The sequence below is a fragment of the Microcaecilia unicolor genome, chromosome 3 (genome assembly GCF_901765095.1).
Source record: "Microcaecilia unicolor chromosome 3, aMicUni1.1, whole genome shotgun sequence".
NCBI classification, from domain to species: Eukaryota; Metazoa; Chordata; class Amphibia; order Gymnophiona; family Siphonopidae; genus Microcaecilia; species Microcaecilia unicolor.
This window is the reverse complement of record NC_044033.1, coordinates 528,913,221-528,937,852: the sequence shown is the minus strand read 5'-3', so window position 1 is coordinate 528,937,852 and position 24,632 is coordinate 528,913,221.

Below are 24,632 nucleotides of genomic sequence, written 5' to 3'. Positions count from 1 at the left end.
AGATGGATGGGGCTTGGGGGTATGGGTTGAGAAGAAGGGAACAGAGTAGAAGATGAGGCCAAGATGTGTTGAGAGGAATAGAGTAGAAGATGGGGCTAGGGGGAGGGGAACAAAGCAAAAGATGGATGGGGCTAGGGGATGTGGGTGGATGGGAAGGAGGGGAAGGGGAACAGAGCAGGGAATTATGGATAGGAGAGATGGAATGGGAATTTGAGGGGATAATGACTACTTGACAATTTTAGATGTGAGTAGGGGTGTATTGGTGATGAGAGAATGAGTGAGGGTGTGAAATGAGGGATATGAGAAGAGAAGCAAGAAAAGGGGGTGACATGGGGAAAGGTTGAGACATAATGTGAATAATATGGAAGACTGGCGAGAGGATGAGAGGCACTGAAAAAGGATGGGGGTACTGGGGAGGGATATGGCTCTCTGCAGGGGTTGAGTGATGGTGGAAATGGGGTTAAAAAGATGATGAAAGAGACGCTATTGGGCATGGGGTATATAGGGTAAGAGATATAAGGATGGCCTTGGAGGCAAGGGAATGAAAGAGAGACAGGGATGGAGCTGGGGCTGATACGGTGATGAGATCCAGTAGAGGGTAGATGAGGGCTAAGAGGATGGGAATGGGAGCTAACGTTTGTTCGTGAGTGATTACTTCTGATTACTCACGCCTTGATACAGCACTTCTCTAGCGAAACTAGGGCCAGAGTCAGCGTGCTGAACCAATGACTCACACATTTCCCTGCACTCGCACTTGAAAGCTAAGTTTGGATTTGATTCTTTCATGTTTTATTTGGATCCCTCATATACTCTGTGGAGATAGCATTTATGTATATCAAAGGGTTTTTTGCCTATGACGAAAAATATAGCCAACATTTACATACATAAAAACTCCACGCTTGTTATTAACCTATAACTATTGGGATGGAGGTTGGGCTTGAATCAGAGGCTTTTTCCCTTACCCTTTCAAACAATACGAAGGTCTCACTTATATATACTGTTATCTACCAACATTTGCTTATTTCCGATCTGACGAAGAAGGGCAACCATCGAAAGCTAATCAAGAAATGTATTAAGTTATGTCCAATAAAAAAGGTATCATCTTATTTTCTTTTCCATGCTTTATTTTGTTTGATTTCTATAGATTCTACATGGAATGTTGCTATTCCACTAGCAACATTCCATGTAGAAGTCGGCCCTTGTAGATCACCAATGTGGCCGCGCAGGCTTCTGCTTCTGTGAGTCTGACGTCCTGCACGTACATGCAGGACGTCAGACTCACAGAAACAGAAGCCTGCGCAGCCTTCTACATGGAATGTTGCTAGTGGAATAGCAACATTCCATGTAGAATCTCCAATAGTAGCAACATTCCATGTAGAATCTCAAAGAGTAGCAACATTCCATGTAGAATCTCCAATGGTATCTATTTTACTGTCATAGTAATGCTTGAATGTTTTCACTTATATACACTGTCAGCTAGCACATTTGCTTATTTCCGATCTGAGGAAGAAGGGCAACCATCGAAAGCTAATCAAGAAATGTATTAAGTTATGTCCAATAAAAAAGGTATCATCTTATTTTCTTTTCCATGTTTTATTTTGTTTTATTTCTATTGATTACCTTATTCATCTTTAAAATTAAGCATGGTACCAGAAGATTGGGGGGTGGCCAATGTAACATGAATTTTTTTAAAAGCTTCCAGAGGTGAATCCAAATTGATGCAACCACAAAATTGAAGATGACGAAGATGACCCCTGTTAGAGGCAGCAGTATCGGGCAAGGGGCCATAAGAGTCAAGGCCCTTTGTGGTAGGTTATGTGGACTGGTTTATTCTTTAGCTGCTGCAACATTGTGCACGACCCTACCAAATTGGTTGTGGGTGAGTGTTGGACGCGGGAAGGGATGGGGTGGGAGGTGGAGGGGATAAAAAGTAAAACTGTTAGGTGATATTGGTAGTATTGTTGACATGTTGTGTGTGCCTGTTGTTTTTTATTTGAGCAGTTGTACAAGTGATATTATCACCAATAAAAACGATTTAAATATAAAAAGCTTCCAGAGGTGATCCAGGAAATTAAAGATCAGTGAGCCTGATGTTGGTGCCGGGCAAAATAGTAGAGACTATTATAAAGAACAAAATTACAGAGCATATTCAAAAGCATGGATTAATGAGACAAAGCCAACATGGATTTAGTGAAGGGGCTGATAGGGAAGATTTGGGTGGGATACCGGTGTCGGAAATGGTATTTCAAGCGGATGAGTCGGAGAAACTTACTGACTTCACAGTAAACCTGGAGGACGTAATGGGGCAGTTCAGCAAACTGTAGAGTAGCAAATCTCCTGGACCGGATGGTATTCATCCTAGAGTACTGATAGAACTGAAAAATGAGCTTGCGGAGCTACTGTTAGTGATATGCAATTTATCCTTAAAATCGAGCATGGTACCGGAAGATTGGAGGGTGGCCAATGTAACGCCAATTTTCAAAAAAGGTTCCAGGGGAGATCAGGGAAATTATAGACCGGTGAGTCTGACGTCGGTGCCGGGGAAAATGGTAGAGGCTATTATTAAAAACAAAATTACAGAGCACATCCAAGGACATGGATTACTGAGACCAAGTCAGCAAGGATTTTGTGTGGGGAAATCTTGCCTGACCAATTTACTTCAATTCTTTGAAGGAGTAAACAAACGTGGACAAAGGGGAGCCGGTTGATATTGTGTATCTGGATTTTCAAAAGGCGTTTGACAAGGTACCTCATGAAAGGCTACAGAGGAAATTGAAGGGTCATGGGATAGGAGGAAATGTCCTATTGTGGATTAAAAACTGGCTGAAGGATAGGAAACAGAGAGTGGGATTAAATGGGCAGTATTCACAATGGAGAAGGGTAGCTAGTGGGGTTCCTCAGGGGTCTGTGCTAGGACCGCTGCTTTTTAATATATTTATAAATGATTTAGAGATGGGAGTAACTAGCGAGGTAATTAAATTTGCTGATGACACAAAGTTATTCAAAGTCGATAACTCACGACAGGATTGTGAAAAGTTACAGAAGGACCTTACAAGACTGGGAGACTGGGCGGCTAAATGGCAGATGACGTTTAACGTGAGCAAGTGCAAGGTGATGCATGTGGGAAAAAAGAACCCGAATTATAGCTACGTCATGCAAGGTTCCACGTTAGGAGTTACGGACCAAGAAAGGGATCTGGGTGTCGTCGTCGATAATACACTGAAACCTTCTGCTCAGTGTGCTGCTGCGGCTAGGAAAGCAAATAGAATGTTGGGTATTATTAGGAAAGGTATGGAATACAGGTGTGAGGATGTTATAATGCAGTTGTATCGCTCCATGGTGTGACCTCACCTTGAGTATTGTGTTCAATTCTGGTTGCCGCATCTCAAGAAAGATATAGTAGAATTGGAAAAGGTGCAGCAAAGGGTGACTAAAATGATAGCGGGGATGGGACGACTTCCCTATGAAGAAAGACTAAGGAGGCTAGGGCTTTTTAGTTTGGAGAAGAGATGACTGAGGGGAGACATGATAGAGGCATATAAAATAATGAGTGGAGTGGAACAGATGGATGTGAAGCGTCTGTTCACGTTTTCTAAAAATACTAGGACTAGGGGGCATACGATGAAACTACAGTGTAGTAAATTTAAAACAAACCGGAGAAACGTTTTCTTCACCCAACGCATAATTAAACTCTGGAATTCATTGCCAGAGAAAGTGGTGAAGGCGGTTAGCTTGGCAGAGTTTAAAAAGGGGTTAGATGGTTTCCTAAAGGACAAGTCCATAAACCACTACTAAATGGACTTGGGAAAAATCCACAATTCCAGGAATAACATGTATAGAATGTTTGTACGTTTGGGAAGCTTGCCAGGTGCCCTTGGCCTGGATTGGCCGCTGTCGTGGACGGGATGCTGGGCTCGATGGACCCGTGGTCTTTTCCCAGTGTGGCCTTACTTATGTACTTAAGGGAAATCTTGCCTCACCAATCTACTACATTTCTTTGAAGGGGTGAACAAACATGTCGATAAAGGCAAGCCGGTTGAAAATGTGTATCTGGATTTTCAAAAGGTGTTTGACAAAGTACCTCATGAAAGACTCCAGAGGAAATTGGAGAATCATGGGATAGGAAGTAGTGTTTTATTGTGGATTAAAAACTGTCCTCCTCCAGATTTCAACCCCTTCTTCCACCTCAATCTCACTGTTTTTCCTCCTTTGAAGTCCACTCTATCCGCCTTTTCTCTCCTCTGCCTCTTCGAATAGCGGTCATTTATCATCCACCTGATAAGTCCCTTTCATCCTTTCTCAGTGACTTTGACGCCTGGCTTGCCTTCTTCCATGATCCTTCCTCCCCCTCTCTCATCCTTGGTGACTTTAATATTCCTGCTAATGATCCTTCCAACTCTTATATTTCCAAGTTACTCGCTTTAACATCCTCCTTTAATCTCCAACTATGCTCCACCTCCCCCACTCATCAAAATGGTCACTGTCTTGATCTCATCTTCTCCTCCAACTGTTCACCCTCTAGTTTCCTTGCCTCTGATCTTCCCCTCTCTGATCACCATCTTATAACTTTCACACTTAAATCTCCTCCCTCCCACTCCCGTCCTATTATATCTAATTTATCTAGGAATCTTCACGATATTGACCCTTCATCTCTATCCTCCCATGTTTCAAACCTCCTCTCTACTGTGGCACCATCCACGTCTGTCAACGAGGCTGTTTCTTCTTATAACAATACTCTATCCTCTGCCTTAGACACTCTTGCACCTTTGATGACCCGCCCTATAAGGCGCACAAAACCCCAACCTTGGCTGACTTCTAATATCTGCTACCTACGTTCCTGTACCCGCTCCGCCGAACGCCTCTGGCGGAAATCTCGGGCCCTTGCTGATTTCCTACACATTAAGTTCATGCTGACCTCCTTCCAATCTGCTCTTTTACGCGCCAAACAGGATTATTATATCTAACTGACCAACTCTCTTGGCTCTAACCCTCGACTTCTCTTCACCACATTGAACTCTCTCCTCAAGGTGCCCCCTCCCCCAACTCCCCCTTCATTATCTCCTCAGACCCTTGCTGAATTCTTTCACGACAAGGTTCAAAAGATAAACCTTGAATTCTCTACCTCGCCACCTCTCCCTCCACTAGTCCGTTCCCCTCTCTCTCCTTCCCCTCATTCTTTTTCCTCCTTTCCTGAAGTTACTATAGAGGAAACTACACTTCTCCTCTCTTCCTCAAAATGTACCACCTGTTCCTCTGATTCCATTCCCACCCACCTTCTTAATGCCATCTCATCTGCTCTTATTCCTTTTATCTGTCACATTCTCAACCTCTCACTTTCCACTGCAACTGTCCCTACTGCCTTTAAACATGCTGTGGTCACACCTCTCCTTAAGAAGCCTTCACTCGACCCTACTTGTCCCTCTAATTACCGACCCATCTCCCTCCTCCCTTTTCTCTCCAAATTACTTGAGTGTGCTGTTCACCGCCACTGCCTTGATTTTCTTTCCTCACATGCAATTCTTAACCCACTACAATCTGGTTTTCGCCCTCTCCACTCAACCGAAATTGCTCTTACTAAAGTCTCCAATGACCTATTACTGGCTAAATCCAGAGGTCAATATTCCATCCTCATTCTTCTTGATCTTTCTGCTGCTTTTGACACTGTTGATCACAGCATACTTCTCGACACCCTGTCCTCACTTGGATTCCAGGGCTCTGTCCTTTCCTGGTTCTCTTCCTACCTCTCCCTCCGCACCTTTAGTGTTCACTCTGGTGGATCCTCTTCTACTTCTATCCCTCTGCCTGTCGGCGTACCTCAGGGTTCTGTTCTTGGTCCCCTCCTCTTTTCTATCTACACTTCTTCCCTTGGTTCATTAATCTCATCCCTTGGCTTTTCCTACCATCTCTATGCTGATGACTCCCAAATCTACCTTTCTACCCCTGATATCTCACCTTGCATCCAAACCAAAGTTTCAGCGTGCTTGTCTGACATTGCTATCTGGATGTCTCAATGCCACTTGAAATTAAACATGACCAAAACCGAACTTCTCATTTTTCCCCCCAAACCCACCTCCCCACTCCCCTCGTTTTCTATTTCTGTTGATGGCTCTCTCATTCTCCCTGTCTCCTCGGCTCGAAACCTTGGGGTCATCTTTGACTCTTCTCTCTCCTTCTCTGCTCACATCCAGCAGACCTCCAAGACCTGTCGTTTCTTTCTTTACAACATCCGTAAAATCCGCCCCTTTCTTTCCGAGCACTCTACCAAAACCCTCATCCATACCCTTGTCACCTCTCGTTTAGACTACTGCAATCTGCTTCTTGCTGGCCTCCCACTTAGTCACCTCTCCCCTCTCCAATCGGTTCAAAACTCTGCTGCCCGTCTCGTCTTCCGCCAGGGTCGCTTTACTCATACTACCCCTCTCCTCAAGTCGCTTCACTGGCTCCCTATCCGTTTTCGCATCCTGTTCAAACTTCTTCTACTAACCTATAAATGTACTCACTCTGCTGCTCCCCAGTATCTCTCCACACTCGTCCTTCCCTACACCCCTTCCCGTGCATTCCGCTCCATGGATAAATCCTTCTTATCTGTTCCCTTCTCCACTACTGCCAACTCCAGACTTCGCGCCTTCTGTCTCGCTGCACCCTACGCCTGGAATAAACTTCCTGAGCCCGTACGTCTTGCCCCATCCTTGGCCACCTTTAAATCTAGACTGAAAGCCCACCTCTTTAACATTGCTTTTGACTTGTAACTACTTGTAACCACTCGCCTCCACCTACCCTCCTCTCTTCCTTCCCGTTCACATTAATTGATTTGATTTGCTTACTTTATTTATTTTTTATCTATTAGATTGTAAGCTCTTTGAGCAGGGACTGTCTTTCTTCTATGTTTGTGCAGCGCTGCGTATGCCTTGTAGCGCTATAGAAATGCTAAATAGTAGTAGTAGTAGTAGTAAAAGATAGGAAACAGAAAGTAAAGGGAAAGGGAAATGGGACTTGATATACTGCCTTTCTGAGGTTTTTGCAACTACATTCAAAGCGGTTTACATATATTCAGGTACTTAGTTTGTACCAGTAGGTACAAAAAGTAGGGTTAAATGGTCAGTATTCTCAATGGAGAATGGAAGATAGTGGGGTTCTCCAGGGTTCTATGCTGGGACTGTTTCTTTTTAACACATTTATAAATGACCTAGAGATGGGAGTAACTAGTGAGGTAATTAAATTTGCTGACGACACAAAGTTATTCAAAGTCGTCAAATCGCAGGAAGATTGTGAAAAATTACAAGAGGACCTTACGAGACTGGGAGACTGGGCGTCTAAATGGCAGATGACGTTTAATGTGAGCAAATGCAAAGTGATGCATGTGGGAAAAAGGAACCCGAATTATAGCTACGTCATGCAAGGTTCCAAGTTAGGAGTCAGCGACCAGGAAAGGGATCTAGGTGTCATTGTTGATGATACGTTGAAACCCTCTGCTCAGTGTGCGGTGGTGGGTAAGAAAACAAATATAATGTTAGGTATTATTAGGAAAGGAATGAAAAACAAAAATGAGAATGTTATAATGCCTTTGTATCGCTCCATGGTGCGACCACACCTCGAATACTGTGTGCAATTCTAGTCATCGCATCTCAAAAAAGATGTACTGGAATTAGAAAAGGTATAGAGAAGGGTGACAAAAATGATAAAGGGGATGGGATGTGTTCCCTATGAGGAAAGGCTAAAGCGGCTTGGGCTCTTCAGCTTGGAGAAGAGATGGATGAGAGGAGATATGACAGAGGTCTATAAAATAATGAGTGGAATGGAATGGGTAGATGTGAATCACTTGTTTACTCTCTCCAAAAATACTAGGTCTAGGGGGCACGCAATGAAGCTACAAAGTAGTACATTTAAAATGAATTGTAGAAAATATTTCTTCACTCAATGTGTAATTAAACTGGAATTTGTTGCTAGAGAATGTAGTAAAAGGAGTTAGCTTAGCGGGTTTTAAAAAAGGTTTGGATATTTTCCTAACAGAAAAGTCCATAAGCCATTATTTATTTTTTATTTATTTATTTGTTACATTTGTATCCAACATTTTTCCACCTATTTGCAGGCTCAATGTGGCTTACATAGTACCGGAGAGGCGTTCGCCGATTCCGGTATGAACAAATACAAAGTGATGTTGTGGTAAAATAAGGTTCATGTGGAACAGACACATGAGGGAATCATAGAGCGGAAGAGTTATGTTATGTCCATTACGTGCTTTGGTTTTTCTTAAAATGGACAGGGAAAATCCACTGCTAATTTCTAGGATAAGCAGCATAAAATGTATTGTACTGTTTTGGATCTCGTCATGTACTTGTGACCTGGATTGGCCACTTTTGGAAACAGGATGCTGGGCTTGATGGACCTTTGGTCTGTCCCAGTATGGCAATACTTATGTACTTTTGTAATCTGTGCAGGTTACGCCCCTCCGTGCCTTTGTTTAGAGTTGCATTTGTTGCTCCGTGCAGATTACACCCCTTTATTATTTTCTGTAGGGTTGTCCTTGCTGCTCTGTTCAAGTTGCAGCTCTCTGTTCCTTTGATTAAGGTTGTACCTTCTGATCTTTATAAGGTATCCTCTCTATGCCCTGTTTTTTAAAGGTCTGTACCTGATGCTCTGTGTAGGTTACACTCCTCTGTGCTTTTCTTTTAAGGTTGTACCTTTGGTCCATGTACATTACCCCCCTCCCCTCCCCCAGTGTGAAAGTGATTTAAGTTTTGCTTTGATCCTATGTTCTTTCTACAGCCCCACTAATCCACTTCACCAACCCATTCAGTTGTGAAAGCCCACCGTCTATAAATACCCTAATAAATCCCTTCCTTCTCTTTCTTCCCTTAATTAATCTCTACACAATACTAACAATACTTGATACACTGGAAAAACCATGTTAATAATACTATGTAAGCCACTTTGAGCCTGCAAATAGGTGGGATACAAATGCAATAAATAAATATACATATACACTGTGTTAATCCCATTCATTTTTCAATTCCTTTCACTGTTTCTGTCTCCACCACCTCCACTGGAAGGGCGTTCCAGGCGTCACTGCCCTTTCCATGAAAAAGGAATTCTTGATTTTGCTTTAGAGAGGCGTGCTAGCCGTGTTAGTCCACTTTTAAAGGTAATCAATAGAAATAAAACAAAATAAAACATGGAAAAGAAAATAAGATGATTCCTTTTTTTATTGGACATAACGTTTTTTGCTTTTGCTTTTAAATTTGTCCTCCTTTCAGCTTCTTTTAATGAAACCTGCTTGCTGGCGTAATCCTGTACAGTTCAGACTGTCCTTATTGCTGCCAAACCTTATTTCAGTGCACCAGTGGTCGGAATCAGTTCTGCAGAGTTTGAAGACCTGTTGCTGTGTGCATGGAACTGTGTCAGTCACTAGATGGCGCTATGCCTCCACAGCCCAAACCCTTCACAATGGTGATGTGTCATAGTAATGGAATACAGTCAGTGAAATCTGTATTCCAAACTACAAGATGCATCAGCCCTGATAAATCTCAGCTGTTAGGAGAAAGAAGAGCCACTGCCACCTGCCAAGGTCTATTTATTCTCTCGGTCCCCTGAGTTTTGTCCTTCAGTTAGCAGAAACGGTGAACGGTGCTTCCTGATGTCAAAATAGTGAGGCAAAAAAACAATGAGGGTGTCCAAAGAATTTAGATCCTTTAATATAGTCACAAATTCTATGTATCTGGGACCAGGTATGTTGAATTTGTGACTATATTAAAGGTCACGTATGAGCAGAGACTTGCTGACCTGAACATGTATACTCTGGAGGAAAGGAGAAACAGGGGTGATATGATACAGACGTTCAAATATTTGAAAGGTATTAATCCACAAATGAAGCTTTTCCGAAGATGGGAAGGCAGTAGAACGAGAGGGCATGAAATGAGATTGAAGGGGGGCAGACTCAGGAAAGATGTCAGGAAGTATTTTTTCACGGAGAGGGTGGTGGACGCTTGGAATGCCCTCCCGCGGGAGGTGGGGGGAAATGAAAACGGTAACAGAATTCAAACATGCGTGGGATAAACATAAAGGAATCCTCCTCAGAAGGAAGGGATCCCCAGAAGCTTAGCCGGTGGTGGGAGGCAGGGCTGGTGGTTGGGAGGTGGGGATAGTGCTGGGCAGACTTATACGGTCTGTGCCAGAGCCGGTGGTGGGATGCGGGGCGGGGATAGTGCTGGGCATACTTATACGGTCTGTGCCAGAACTGGTGGTGGGAGGCGGGGCTGGTGGTAGGGAGGCGGGGATAGTGCTGGGCAGACTTATACGGTCTGTGCCAGAGCTGGTGGTGGAAGGCGGGTTGGGTGGTTGGGAGGCGGGGATACTGCTGGGCCAGAGCCGGTGGTGGAAGGCGGAGCAGGTGGTTGGGGGCGGGGATAGTGCTGGGCAGACTTCTAACGTCTGTGCCCTGAAAATGGCAGATACAAATGAAAGTCAGGTATACACATAAAGTAGCACATATGAGTTTATCTTGTTGGGCAGACTGGATGGACCTTACAGGTCTTTCTCTGCCGTCATCTACTATGTTACTATGTCCTGGTATTTCTTCTGCAAGTTATCTTGTATTATTTTGAAAATTTATAAATAAAATAATTTAAAAGAAGGTCCTGAATACTATGGAAATCCTTGGTGGTGGGGGGGGGGGGGGGGGTGTTGCCTCACTACTTTGACATCATCTACACGTCCATGAGGTTGTTTTTCCTTGAACATTGCTTCTTATCCACTGCTGCTGCTGCTTCTTCTGCCAGTTTTTCTCTGCCCTAAGAACCACCTGGAGCCCCATTTGTGGGAGTTTATAAATTAATAAATAAATAAAACCATGGGCCAATGCACTTACTGTCCTATACATGGGGGAAACAGTAGTAGTAATCGTCAGAACACACCTGGCCAGTCAGAGTTTCTGGATCCCTACAGTGAATATTCATGAGATACATTTGATTGCCCTACCTCCACAGCAGTGGTGTAGCTACGTGGGGCCAGGGAGGGCCTGGGCCCCCGTAGATTTGGCCTTGGACCCCCCTACAGATGACTCGCCTGACCCCCCTCCCGCTGCCAACCCGCCGTCGCCTGCCTTTGCTGGCGGGGGACCCCCAACCCCTGCCTGCTGAGGTCCTCTTCTCGCAAAAGGCTTCCTCCTGCACGTCAGAAACAGAAGGAAGCCTTTTGCGAGAAGAAGAGAACCTCGGCTGGCGGGGGTTGGGGTCCCCCACTAGCAAAGGTAGGCGACGGCGGGTTGGCGGCGGGAGGGGGGTCGAGAGGGTCGGCGGCAGGGGGGTGTGTGTGTCGGCAATGGCAGGGGGGTTGGTGGTGCTGGGGGGGGTCTAAAATGTGCCCTCTCACCTCGGGCTCTGGACCCCCCTCCCGCCGAAGTCTGGCTACACCCCTGGTATACAAATTTATCTCATGCCTATTCATTGTGGGTATGCTGAAAATCTGACTGGCTAGGTGTGTCCCAAGCAGTGGCGTAGCCACGGGTGGGCTTGGGCGGGCCCACCCATTTATGGCTCAGGCCCACCCAACAGTAGCTCATGTATAGTGGTAACTGGTGGGAATCCCAAGCTCCACCAGCTGAAGATTTTCCCCTGATGGTAACGAAAACGCTACTCTCCATGACACCGGCTCCTGCGCCTGCTCAGTTTTCAGTGCACGCCTGCTGCCAAGGTGGAAAGAAGCGTTTTCCCACCAGCTGAGATAATTTTTTTTGGGGGGGGGGGGGGGGTAGAACACTTGGTGCCCACCCAATTCTTGCCTAGGCCCACCCAAAATCTATTTTTTGGCTACACCCCTGGTCCCAAGGATTGGGTTGAGAACCCCTGGTTTAAGCCATCTCTCTGGAGCCTCACTGACTTGGGATAGTATCTAGCCTGTAAGAGAGAAAAAGGCCCAGGGTGGTAAGTGATTCTAACCTTGGTGAATCTCAGTAGATTTGGGCTAAAAATACGTAAGGGGCGCTGACCTGATCTTTTAGCGGCAAGAGCCAGGTGCTGCCATTTGGAAGGCCGGGGCTTGGTTTCCCAGTCCAGCCTTCCAAGTCCGCAGCCAACTGGTTCCGGAGAGGAGAAACCTAAGCCATTTTTCAGAGCTACTCCTGGGACCATCTTAGGTGGGCTCCAGAGGGAACTGCAGCCTGTGACTCCTTCCTGAGAGCCATCGCTGCGATGTCCGGGCTGAGCTGGGAATATAAAAATAGGTGAAAAATCCTGGGTAGGACTGAATGAAGGTTTATGGCACCATAGCCCAATTTCAGGGCAGGGCAAGGCCACCAAGAGACACAGCTGGGCCCGGGGCAAGACCGCCCCACCACTTGGGCCACCGCAGGTCACTCGGGTTATTGCGTTAATGCAATCATTGGGTCCCGGCACACAGGAGAGACAGACCCGGAAGCAGGCAGGCAGGAAGATGCATATAGTGCTGGGCCCCCCCCCCTTGGAGACTGGCCCTGGGGAATTTTGCCCCTCCCCTCAGTGGCTGTGTTTCAGGGTTGTTACAAGTGGCAGGTAGAGCAGGGATATCTCCTTGGGTGCCAGACTTCAAGGGGCACCGTGCCACACTTTTGAGTCAGTCTGTGAGCACATAAGCACCAGAGGGTGGAAGAGATAGTAATGAGTAAATGCATTGCCTACTGATGTGTCATTTTTGAAAAAAAACAAAACAAACAATTGAAATGTTGGGCTAACATGCAAAAGGATTTATATGTTAAGCAGCCATCGCTAAATATGAATTCAGCTGTACTATCTGGATACATTCTGGAACTACTGGACAGCCACTCACCAGTACGAAATATGAGATGAAGATGTAAATACTAGGCCCTTAAAAGAAATGGCCCCGAGTACCTGGAGATTAGGATGATCCTCTACACACCGCCAAGGACTATCACTAACCACACCCTCTCCAAAAGACATTGCACGATATCATATCCGCAAGTGAGCCTTCTCCGGAGTAGCCCCCACACTCTGGAATACACTGCCTGAAAGGCTCCGCTTAACACATACATAAGAACATAAGAGTACCCATACTGGGTCAGACCTATGGTCCATCTAGCCCAGTATCCTGTTTCCAATAGTGGCCAAGTCAGGTCACAGGTACCTGGCAGAAACCCAAATTGTGGCAACACTCCATACTTCAAATCTCAGGGCAAGCAGTTGCTTCCCATGTCTGTCTCAATAGCAGACTAAATTGATAAAGGGGATGGGATGACTTCCCTATGAGGAAAGGCTAATGTGGCTTGAAGAAAAGACGGCTGAGAAGAGAGGTCTATAAAATAATGAGTGGAGTGGAACGGGTAGACGTGAATCGTTTGTTTACTCTTTCCAAAAATACTAGGACTAGGGGGCATGTGATGAAGCTACAAAGAAGTGAATTTAAAACAAATCGGAGCAAATATTTCTTCACTCAATGTGTAATTAAATGCTGGAATTCTTTGCCAGAGAATGTCGTAAAAGCAGTTAGCTTAGCAGGGTTTAAAAAAAGGTTTGGATGGCTTCCTAAAGGAAAAGTCCATAGACCATTATTAAAATGGATTTGGGGAAAATCCACTGCTTATTTCTAGGATAAGCAGCATTAAATGTCTTGTACTGTTTTTGGATCTTGCCGGGTGCTTGTGACCTGGTTTGGCCACTGATACTGGGATTGATGGACTTTCGGTCTGTGCCATTATGGCAACGCTCATGTCCTTATGATAATTGAAAGGAAAAAACAAACAAACATTCATCGAGAGCTACAACACCAATTAAAAATAATGGAAAAACTGAAGGAAAGCACAACCTAACCTACATATTTCTTTAAAAGATAAGTTTTCAAAATTTTGGGAACAATAAATAAGAACTGATTTCCCATAAAGGAACAGGAAGAGCATTTCAATTGTGCGGAGCCTGATAAGAGAAAGACAAATAGAAGGCTTTTTTCAAATAAAACAATTTTGAAGTGTCAAAAGCTGCTGTAAGGTCGAATTGCAATAAAATTGATGCTCTGCCTTTGGCTAAGGAAATCCGTACTATGAAAAGCTCTAAATCCAAACTGGAGAGGAATAAAGACAGTGAAACTAATCCACAAATGTAGACAATAATTCAGCTACAATACAATAACTTCAACCTGAATGAGGTACATTTATAAGGCTTTTTTCACACCTAAAGCACGTTTGACACACAGAAATGAGAGAAGAAGGTGGAGGTGCCCTGGTTCCTTACGAATCGCAATGAAAGCCAAGAAAAGGAGTAGGGGAAGACGGCTCCTTCTCAAACAACGCAGGAGACGTGTGGATGGATTGAAAGCTTTACTGCAAAAACATCAAATTCGACTCGACACAGCAGCTGTGTTTCGGCACCTGAGCACCTGCTTCAGGAGTCTTATGGTGCTAATTATAATGTCAATGTAGATAAAAAATTTAGAGTGGAGGAGTAGCCTAGTGGTTAGTGCAGAGGACTTTGATCCTGGGGAACTGGGTTTGATTCCCACTGCAGCGCCTTGTGACTCTGGGCAAGTCACTTAATCTTCCATCACCCCTGGTACAAAATAAGTACCTGAATATATGTAAACCACTTTGAATGTAGTTGCAAAAACCTGAGAAAGGCGGTATATCAAGTCCCAGTTCCCTTTCCCTATTTGAGATTCTAGATGGAATGTTGCTAGTGGAGGAGGAGTAGCCTAGTAGTTAGCGCAGCGGACTTTGATCCTGGGGAACTGCGTTCGATTCCCACTGCAGCTCCTTGTGACTCTGGCCAAGTCACTTAACCCTCCATTGCCCCTGGTACAAAATAAGTACCTGAATATATGTAAACCACTTTGAATGTAGTTGCAAAAAACCTCAGAAAGGCAGTATATCCAGTTCCCTTTCCCTATTTGAGATTCTAGATGGAATGTTGCTAGTGGAGGAGTAGCCTAGTGGTTAGTGCAGTGGACTTTGATCCTGGGGAACTGAGTTCGATTCCCACTGCAGCTCCTTGTGACTCTGGGCAAGTCACTTAACCCTCCATTGCCCCTGGTACAAAATAAGTACCTGAATATACTATGTAAACCCACAGAAAGGCTATATCAAGTCCCATTTCCCATTCCCTATTGGAGATTCTACATGGAATGTTGCTATTCCACTAGCATAAAATAAAAGTGGGAGGGTGACATATGAGGCATATTTTCAAAGCACTTAGCCTTCCAAAGTTCCATAGAAACCTATGGAACTTTGGAAGGCTAAGTGCTTTGAAAATATGCCTGCAAGGATACCAAAGACTGATATGATGTATAATAAAAGAGAAATTTATTGAAGTATGAAGACTCGACACAATGTTGTGTTTTGGCCGTTAGGCCTGCATCAGGAGTCTATAACCCAATTTAAATACAAAAATTATAAAAAAAATAATGCACAAATAAATTACATACAATGTTAAAATAGATAAAAAAAAATATTTATGTAAGGTATAACAAAATAAAAATCAATTATATTTTAATTCACTCAAGAAACAAATATAGAAAATGACAAATCAATGGTAGCAAAGAAGAATTAAAAGATAGTATTTAAGTTCAAACAAAATATATTTAAACAACATCGCATGCAACAAGAAATATATGTTTAAAACAACACAGCAAATTGTTGGTGTGCATGTACTAAAATTGTGCAGGACATCAGACACACAGAAACAGAAGCCTGCGCGGCCACATTGCTGATCTGCAAGGGCAGGCTTCTACATGGAATGTTGCTAGTGAATAAATAGCAACATTCCACTTAGAATCTCAAATAGTAGCAACATTCCATGTAGAATCTCAAATAGTAGCAACAGAATCTTAAATAGTAGCAACATTCCATCTAGAATCTTAAATAGTAGCAACAGAATCTCCAATAGTAGCAACATTCCATGTAGAATCTCCAATAGTAGTAACATTCCATGTAGAATCTGAAATAGTAGCAACAGAATCTCCAATAGTAGCAACAGAATCTCAATAGTAGCAACATTCCATGTAGAATCTCAAATAGTAGCAACATTCCATGTAGAATCTCAAATAGTAGCAACAGAATCTCCAATAGTAGCAACAGAATCTCAATAGTAGCAACATTTCGTCTAGAATCTCAAATAGGGAACGGGAAATGGGACTTGATATACCGCCTTTCTGAGGTTTTTGCAACTACATTCAAAGCGGTTTACATATATTCAGGTACTTATTTGGTACCAGGGGCAATGGAGGGTTAAGTGACTTGCCCAGAGTCACAAGGAGCTGCAGTGGGAATTGAACTCAGTTCCCCAGAATCAGAGTCCGCTGCACTAACCACTAGGCTACTCCTCCTTAGGTGAAATTTGTCAAGAACATTTATCATACTTTATAGGTCTATTTGTGCGGGAAGGCATTCCAAGCATCCACTACTCTCTCTGTGAGCTAAGTTTTATTATATATACCCAATCATTTATAAAAGGGGTCCTGTTTTTTTAAGCAAATTCTAATCTCTCACCTCTACATGCTCAGCTCCAGCCTGTCACTAATAAAATACATGTCTCATCCTTGCAATCACTCTCCTACCTGATCCCTCTAACAATACACATTTTTATGATTTAAGGGTATATAAGATGCATGAATTTAAATAAGTAGCTAAGGGGCCCTTTTACTAAGCCATGTAAGCGTCTACACATGACCAACACATGCCAAAATGACGTTACCGCATGGCTACCTGGTGGCGCGTCTCTGATACGCACGGCCGAAAATTGGATTGGAGCGCGCCCAAAACCTGCAGCTACACTACCGCAAGCCATTTTTCAGCGCACCTTAGTAAAAGGACCCCTAAACGTCCTGCTGTAGCAGGCCCTGTATCAGCCCAAATCCTGTTCTTTCATCAGCATTTAATTCGGACCCTTGTGGGACTGGACATTAGTGGTCAGGAAAAGAAATTGTGAATCCCAGCTTTCAGAAGTGTCTTTTTTGCTTCCAGCAAAGTGGAACAAGATGAGCATCGCAGCTGGGGGAAGAAGGTCAGGGTGGCTTCATTTCAGCATTTCACTTTCCTCTTCGGTTTAATACCCGGCATCCTGTACAGACTGCCTGCGCGGCCAGAACGCTCCGTTAAATTGAAATGTTTCTCATCAACATTTTTCAAGTTAGAACAATGAGCAGCTTTACGGGAAACTCACAAACAGCCCTTCAAGGAGCCTGGCTAGACATTAGTCACCCCGCGGTGGCACACATAATAATCGGCAGCTCTGAAGACTGGGAAGGTAATATCAGGCTGGTAATGAAGGAGAGTGGAAATGGATTCAGAGCACAAAAAACACAGTTGCTGGGTTTTTTTTTCCCTCTTTCTCTCTTTCATGACCTCCTTTCAGTTTCCCTCTGCTCTCTCTAACAGAAGAAAAGGTGACCTGTAGGCATAAAGTCATTATTGGATCGTATAAAATACTGACCAGCTCAAAAGCATTTGTCATGACAATGCTGGTTAGATAATTTAATATAATCTAATATAATCCAAGACTTGTACCCTGCAGAAATCCCAGCAAGAGATTCAGGAAGCTCACACACAAAAATGAGGATTTACATCAGTTATTAAAAAAAAAAAAAAAAAAAAAAAAAAAAAAAATATATATATATATATATATATATATATATATATATATATATATACAATAAAATGGTATGTGATACTTTATATGTATACCCGAGTTTGATTTGTCCCTGCTACTACTACTACTTATCATTTCTAAAGCGCTACTAGACGTATGCAGCGCTGTACACTTGAACATGAAGAGACAGTCCCTGCTCGACAGAGCTTACAATCTAATTAGGACAGACAAACAGGACAAATAAGGGATAAGGACAAAGGGTAGGAAGATTCCGGAATCCCAAAGAGTAGCAACATTCCGGAATCCCAAAGACTACTACTACTACTTATCATTTCTATAGCGCTACTAGATGTACGCAGCGCTGTACACTTGAACATGAAGAGACAGTCCCTGCTTGACAGAGCTTACAATCTAATTAGGACAGACAAACAGGACAAATAAGTGATAAGGACAAAGGGTAGCAAGCTTCCGGAATCCCAAAGAGTAGCAAGATTCCGGAACCCAAATAATAGCAAGATTCCGGAATCCCAAAGACTACTACTACTTATCATTTCTATAGCGCTACTAGACGTACGCAGCGCTGTACACTTGAACATGAAGAGACCGTCCCTGCTCAACAGAGCTTACAATCTAATTAGGACAGAGAAACAGGACAAACAAGAGATAAGGGAATATTAAAGTGAGGATGATAAAATAAGGGTTCTGAACAGGTGAATAAGGGTTAGGAGTTAAAAGCATGAGACAAAGTCAACATGGATTTAGTGAAGGGAAATCTTGCCTCACCAATCTACTACATTTCTTTGAAGGGGTGAACAAACATGTGGATAAAGGTGAGCCGGTTGATATTGTGTATCTGGATTTTCATAAGGCGTTTGACAAAGTACCTCATGAAAGACTCCAGAAGAAATTGGACAGTCATGGGATAGGATGTAGTGTTCTATTGTGGATTAAAAACTGGTTAAAAGATAGAAAACAGAGTAGGATTAAATGGTCAATATTCTCAATGGAGAAGGGTAGATAGTGGGGTTCCCCAGGGGTCTGTGCTGGGACCGCTGCTTTTTAACATATTTATAAATGACCTAGAGAGGGGAGTAACTAGTGAGGTAATTAAATTTGCTTATGACACAAAGTTATTCAAAGTCATTAAATCACGGGAAGATTGTGAAAAATTACAAGAGGACCTTACGAGACTGGGCGTCTAAATGGCAGATGACGTTTAATGTGAGCAAGTGCAAAGTGATGCATGTGGGAAACAAGAACCTGAATTATAGCTACGTAATGCAAGGTTCCATGTTAGGAGTCACGGACCAAGAAAGGGATCTGGGTGTCGTCGTTGATGATACGTTGAAACCTTCTGCTCAGTGTGCTGCAGCGGCTAAGAAAGCAAATAGAATGTTATGTATTATTAGGAAAGGAATGGAAAACAAAAATGAGGATGTTTATAATGCCTTTGTAACGCTCTATGGTGCGACCGCACCTTGAATAATGTGTGCAATTCTGGTCACCACATCTCAAAAAAAAAGATATAGTGGAATTAGAAAAGGTGCAGAGAAGGGCGTCGAAAATGATAAAGGGGATGGGACGACTTCCCTATGAGGAAAGGCTAAAGCGGCTAGGGCTCTTCAGCTTGGAGAAAAGGCGGCTGAGGGGAGATATGATGGAGGTCTATAAAATAATGAGTGGAGTTGAACGGGTAGATGTGAAGCGTCTGTTCACGCTTTCCAAAAATACTAGGACTAGGGGGCATGCGATGAAGCTACAATGTAGTAAATTTAAAACGAATCGGAGAAAGTTTTTCTTTACTCAACGTGTAATTAAACTCTGGAATTCGTTGCCAGAGAATGTGGTAAGGGCGGTTAGCTTAGCTGAGTTTTAAAAAGGTTTGGACGGCTTCCTAAAGGAAAAGTCCATAGACCATTATTAAATGGGGAAAATCCACTATTTCTGGGGTAAGCAGTATAAAATGTTTTGTACACTTTTGGGATCTTGCCAGGTATTTGTGACCTGGATTGGCCAATGTTGGAAACAGGATGCTGGGCTTGATGGATCTTTCGTCTTTCCCAGTATGGCTACTTTAATGGGTGGTATGGGGCCATGAGATGCTCAGCTTTCCCCATGCTAATTTAATGGGTTTTATGGGGTTATGAGACATTCGACGTTTCAAAGCCTTTCTTCTACTTGGGAGCTAACCAGATCATTCATCCGTCCCAAAAACTATTGGGAATATTTAAAATCTGCTTCTGCATGTGACTTAAACTTGTGCTGAGAACTGTAAAATTGCTCTTGCAAATGACGATATTGCTTGACCTGTGCCAAATTTAAGAAAAGAAGCAGTTTGGCACGGGAATACATCAGAGGCAAGGCTGTGGGGCCAGTGTGAGCAGTATGTATCAGTCACTGCTTGCTGCGGGCGAAGATCTGCTATTTACAAGGTATGCAGGAGGGACAGTTGTTGGGAGTTTTCAGCTGGTGGGATCCCTGCCAGCCACATCATAGGCGTGCTGCTAGTGGGTGGGCCTGAGCCCAAAGTGGGTAGGCTTGGGCCCACCCAGGCCCACCCTTGGCTATGCCACTGCCATGTCAAACTGCTAATACTGTTAATGAGCAGATCTTAATTATACGGACGCCAGTGGCTGCTTTTCCAACCGCGTCCATCAACAGCAAGAGCAGAACAAACACGTGAAGATGTAATATGCAATAAACTTTATTGTACAAGTACTCATGTTCAATGAACAATGTCTCAGCGTAGCATTAACAGGTAAAGAAATGTATTGACAAATACATGAAATCATTACAAACATCATGATTTTCAAAACTCGGATTTGAGGCGCTTTTTATTTGCAGTGACCTAAATGATCAGATGACTACTGGAGAGATTAAGGCAGGGGGTACATAAGTACATAAGTATTGCCCTACTGGGAAAGACCAAAGGTCCATCGAGCCCAGCATCCTGTTTCCAACAGTGGCCAATCCAGGTCACAAATACCTGGCAAGATCCCAAAAGTGTACAAAACATTTTATACTGCTTATCCCAGAAATAGTGGATTTTCCCCAAGTCCATTTAATAACGGTCTATGGACTTTTCCTTTAGGAAGCCGGCCAAACCTTTTTGAGACTCCGCTAAGCTAACCGCCTTTACCACATTCTCTGGCAACGAATTCTAGAGTTTAATTACACGTTGAGTGAAGAAAATGTTTCTCCAATTCGTTTTAAATTTACTACATTGTAGTTTCATCACATGCCCCCTAGTCCTAGTATTTTTGGAAAGCGTAAACTGACGCTTCACATCTCCCCGTTCAACTCCACTCATTATTTTATAGACCTCCATCATATCTCCCCTCTGCCGTCTTTTCTCCAAGCTGAAGAGCCCTAGCTGCTTTAGCCTTTCCTCATAGTGAAGTCGTCCCATCCCCTTTATCCAACCTTGGCCTTTGCTAGGTCGAGGTTTCAGGATTTCCCCAATGAATATTCATGAGATCTATCTGCATACAGTGGAGGCAGTGCTTGCAAATAGATCTCATGCATATTGGGGAAATCCTGAATACCAGACTGAATTGCGGCCCTTGGACACCAATGGATTAAGACAAGACCCCCCCCCCCCCAGCCCTTACTCTCTCAATGGTCACTGAAACCCTCTCACCCTCAAAATGTGAAAGAAACAGTACATGCCAACCTGTATAACAGCTTTGGATGTTCTGGCCAGTCCTATTAGAGCAGAAAGCAGGTCCCTGGAGTAGCCTAGTGGTCAGTGCAGTGCACTGGACAGAAGGGGACCCAGTAGGTTTTTGGTGGGTTGTGGAGGGCTCCCCATACAATAAAAGGGGGTAACAATGAGATGTGTACCTGGGACCTTTTATGTGATGCCCTCTGCAGCGCCCCCTAGGGTGCCCCACTGCTCTGCTGGGATGTCTGTGTGGCTAGTCTGCAAAGGACGATGGCCCCAGACATCCCAATGGCTTTTTTGTGTGTGTTTTCCCCTTAGACACTTTTTTTTAATGAAAATTTCCTAAAAAATAGATACACTGAGCACAAAAGCATCTAGCAAATGGCCACTTTGGAAACAAAAAGTCGGATGTTTTTCTGGTTTGAAAATGGCCATGATCGCTACTGGATTTTTGGATGTTTTTCCTAAGGATGTAAGGAATTGGCAAGATAGTGCGGAACATAAAATGTTAAAATAAATATATAAACTCCATCTCCTCCAAAGACCATCGAACTGCAACCGAACTTTCCTCGGCTCAGCCTTTTCCCTTCTTGTGACTTCAGCAGCTTTCCTATTGGCTGGATCCTTCCACAGTCTCTGCACTGAAAGAGGGGAGCATTGGACAGCTATAGCGTGCAAACTCTGATAAATATCCAGACAGGGCTGCCGATAGACTGGGCCGGACCTGGGGCCCCGCCCCCGCCCCGCTGCCCCCCCTGAGGTCGCCGTCGCTCCCCCCCCCTCCGCCCGTCCCCCTCTGTCTGCCACTGGGCCGGGCCCCCTGCATCGAGGAAGTTATGTCAGACGAGGGCGGGACACAGGGAGGGAAGGAGGCCTGAAGGGAGGCGATCTGCTGCCCTGCTGCCTGCAGTGCTTTCACATGGAGGTGAGAGGCGCTGTGATTTCAATGCAGGGGGCCTGGCCCGATGGCAGACGGTTGACGATGGAGGGCAGGTGGGACTACGACGCCGGGCCCCCCTTGGAGGCCCGGGGAATTTTGTCCCCCCTGCCCCCCCTCTCGGCAGCTATGTATCCAGCCATTCTTTTGGCTTCCAGGAGTTAATTTACAAATCTGTAGGATTCAGAAAAAAATCCAGACAGTTGGCCATCCTTGCCTTCTGAGAACTGAGCACGACTGACTGGGCCCCTAGGCAAGTTCCTCGTTTGTCTATGCCTTCGTCTGGCCCTGGAGAGGATGGCTCTAGGTTAGCGGAGAGCTCTTCATGCGAGGCTGCAGGCATTTAAAAGAAGCCTACAGCCCGCCTCCGCAGGGCTTCTATTGGTCTAATTGGACCAATGGAAGCCCTGCGGAAAAACCACCCAACCCACGACTGCAGCGGGAAATACCGCCCAACCAGCGACCGCGGTGGGAAAACCGCTCAATGTCCCTCAACCCACACCTTGTAAAAAATCGCACAGCCATCACGCGAAAACCACCCAATTGTGAGTGAAACCCGCCCAATCGGCAACTCATAAGTCTCTATGATCTCTCAAAGAAATGGAGGGTGTGTCTGGGTAGAATACCTTACTTTCTATTATTGCTGAGCTGAAAAAATAAAGACAGTCATTGAGACTTTTTTTTTAACTAGCTTGGCGGTGTGGCAATACATTACAATTAGACTCTAAGGGAGGGGGACAGGCAATGAGGAGAGCTCTTGGTTGGAGAAGTTGGAAAGACACAGAAGCATTGAGAAAAGTTCTGTGTTAGGAGCTATTGAGCAATGCAAAAACGGCCATCAGATCCCTTATTGGTTATGTTTCTGCAAAGTGACTCATTAATTTCAGTTTTGCACAAAACATCATGAATGCATATGTGAAAGCAAGGATCAGGGAAGACCTCTCCCGGACCTTCCTGCAGCATCATGCCATTAATACTCTCATAAGTACATAGTACAAAAGTGTTGCCATACTGGGACTGACCGAAGGTCCATCAAGCTTAGTATCCTGTTTCCATCAGTGGCCAATCTAGGTCACAAGCACCTGGCAAGATCCCAAAACAATACAATACATTTAAGCAGTGGATTTTCCCCAAGTCGATTTAATAATGGTCTATGGACTTTTCCTTTTGGAAGCAGTCCAGACCTTTTTTTAAACCCTGCTAAGCTAATCGCCTTTACCACATTCTCTGGCAGCGATTTCCGGAGTTTAATTACATGTTGAGTGAAGAAACATTTCTCCGGTTCGTTTTAAATTTACTGCTTTGTAGCTTCATCGCATGCCCCCTAGTCCTAGTATTTTTGGAAAGAGTAAACAAGTGATTCACATCTACCCGTTCCACTCCACTCTGTATTTTATAGAGCTCTATCATATCTCCCCGCAGCTGTCTTTCCTCCAAGCTGAAGAGCCCTAGATGCTTCAGCCTTTCCTCATAGGGAAATCATCCCATCCCCTTAATCTTTTTCGTCGCACATCTCTGTACCTTATCTAATTCCACATGTGGCTTACCCTTGATGAGTGCTAAAAAGCCAGAACCAAGTAAATAAGCTTAGAAGAATGAATAATCTTCACGTACCTGTTCAGTTACCTTAACCTGTCTTACCCTTCCCTGTTAGATTTCCTCATGCAAATTCGGCTGGTCTTTGTCAATCAACTGTCTCATACGTCATCTTTATCTTCTGCCAACACTCCTTTTCTTTTATAGCCTGTCATAAACCAGTAAAGTTATGCCATATGTTGTTTGTTTATTAATTAAAATACTCATCTCTGATTTGGTAACAGGGATCAGTTTAATTATTTATCCCCTACACTGTAGCTGACATTGGGTTTTCACGAGATTGAATGCAGAAACACGAGATCAGTCCTAGTCTGATTTCGAAAGGGGGTGAATATGAGTTGGTTGCAGTAAAACATGTGCAGATGGCTGTATATAACCTACATAGAAACAGAGAACGTGATGGTAAAGACCATCGGGTGGATATTCAAAGTGATTTAACCAGCTAGAAATGGTTCCAGGCTGGTTAAAACGCCTGTTTAGGGCTAACCGGTCATTTTCTGTAGCAACTTAACTGGCTAATACCCGGGCTATTTTGGGGGCACTCCAAGGACGTCAGTACTTAACCGTCCAAGGTAACCATGCAAATAGGGCATCATAAAAGTCAGTCTTATTTTTATGTGGTGCACTTAGGGCCCCTACTACTACTACTTATCATTTCTAAAGCGCTACTAGCCGTACGCAGTGCTGTACACTTGAACATGAAGAGACAGTCCCTGCTCAACAGAGCTTACAATCTATTTAGGACAGAGAAACAGGATAAATAAGGAATAAGGACAAAGAGTAGCAAGATTCTGGAATCCCAAAGAGTAGCAAGATTCCGGAACCCAAATAATAGCAAGATTCCGGAATCCCAAGGACTATTACTACTTATCAT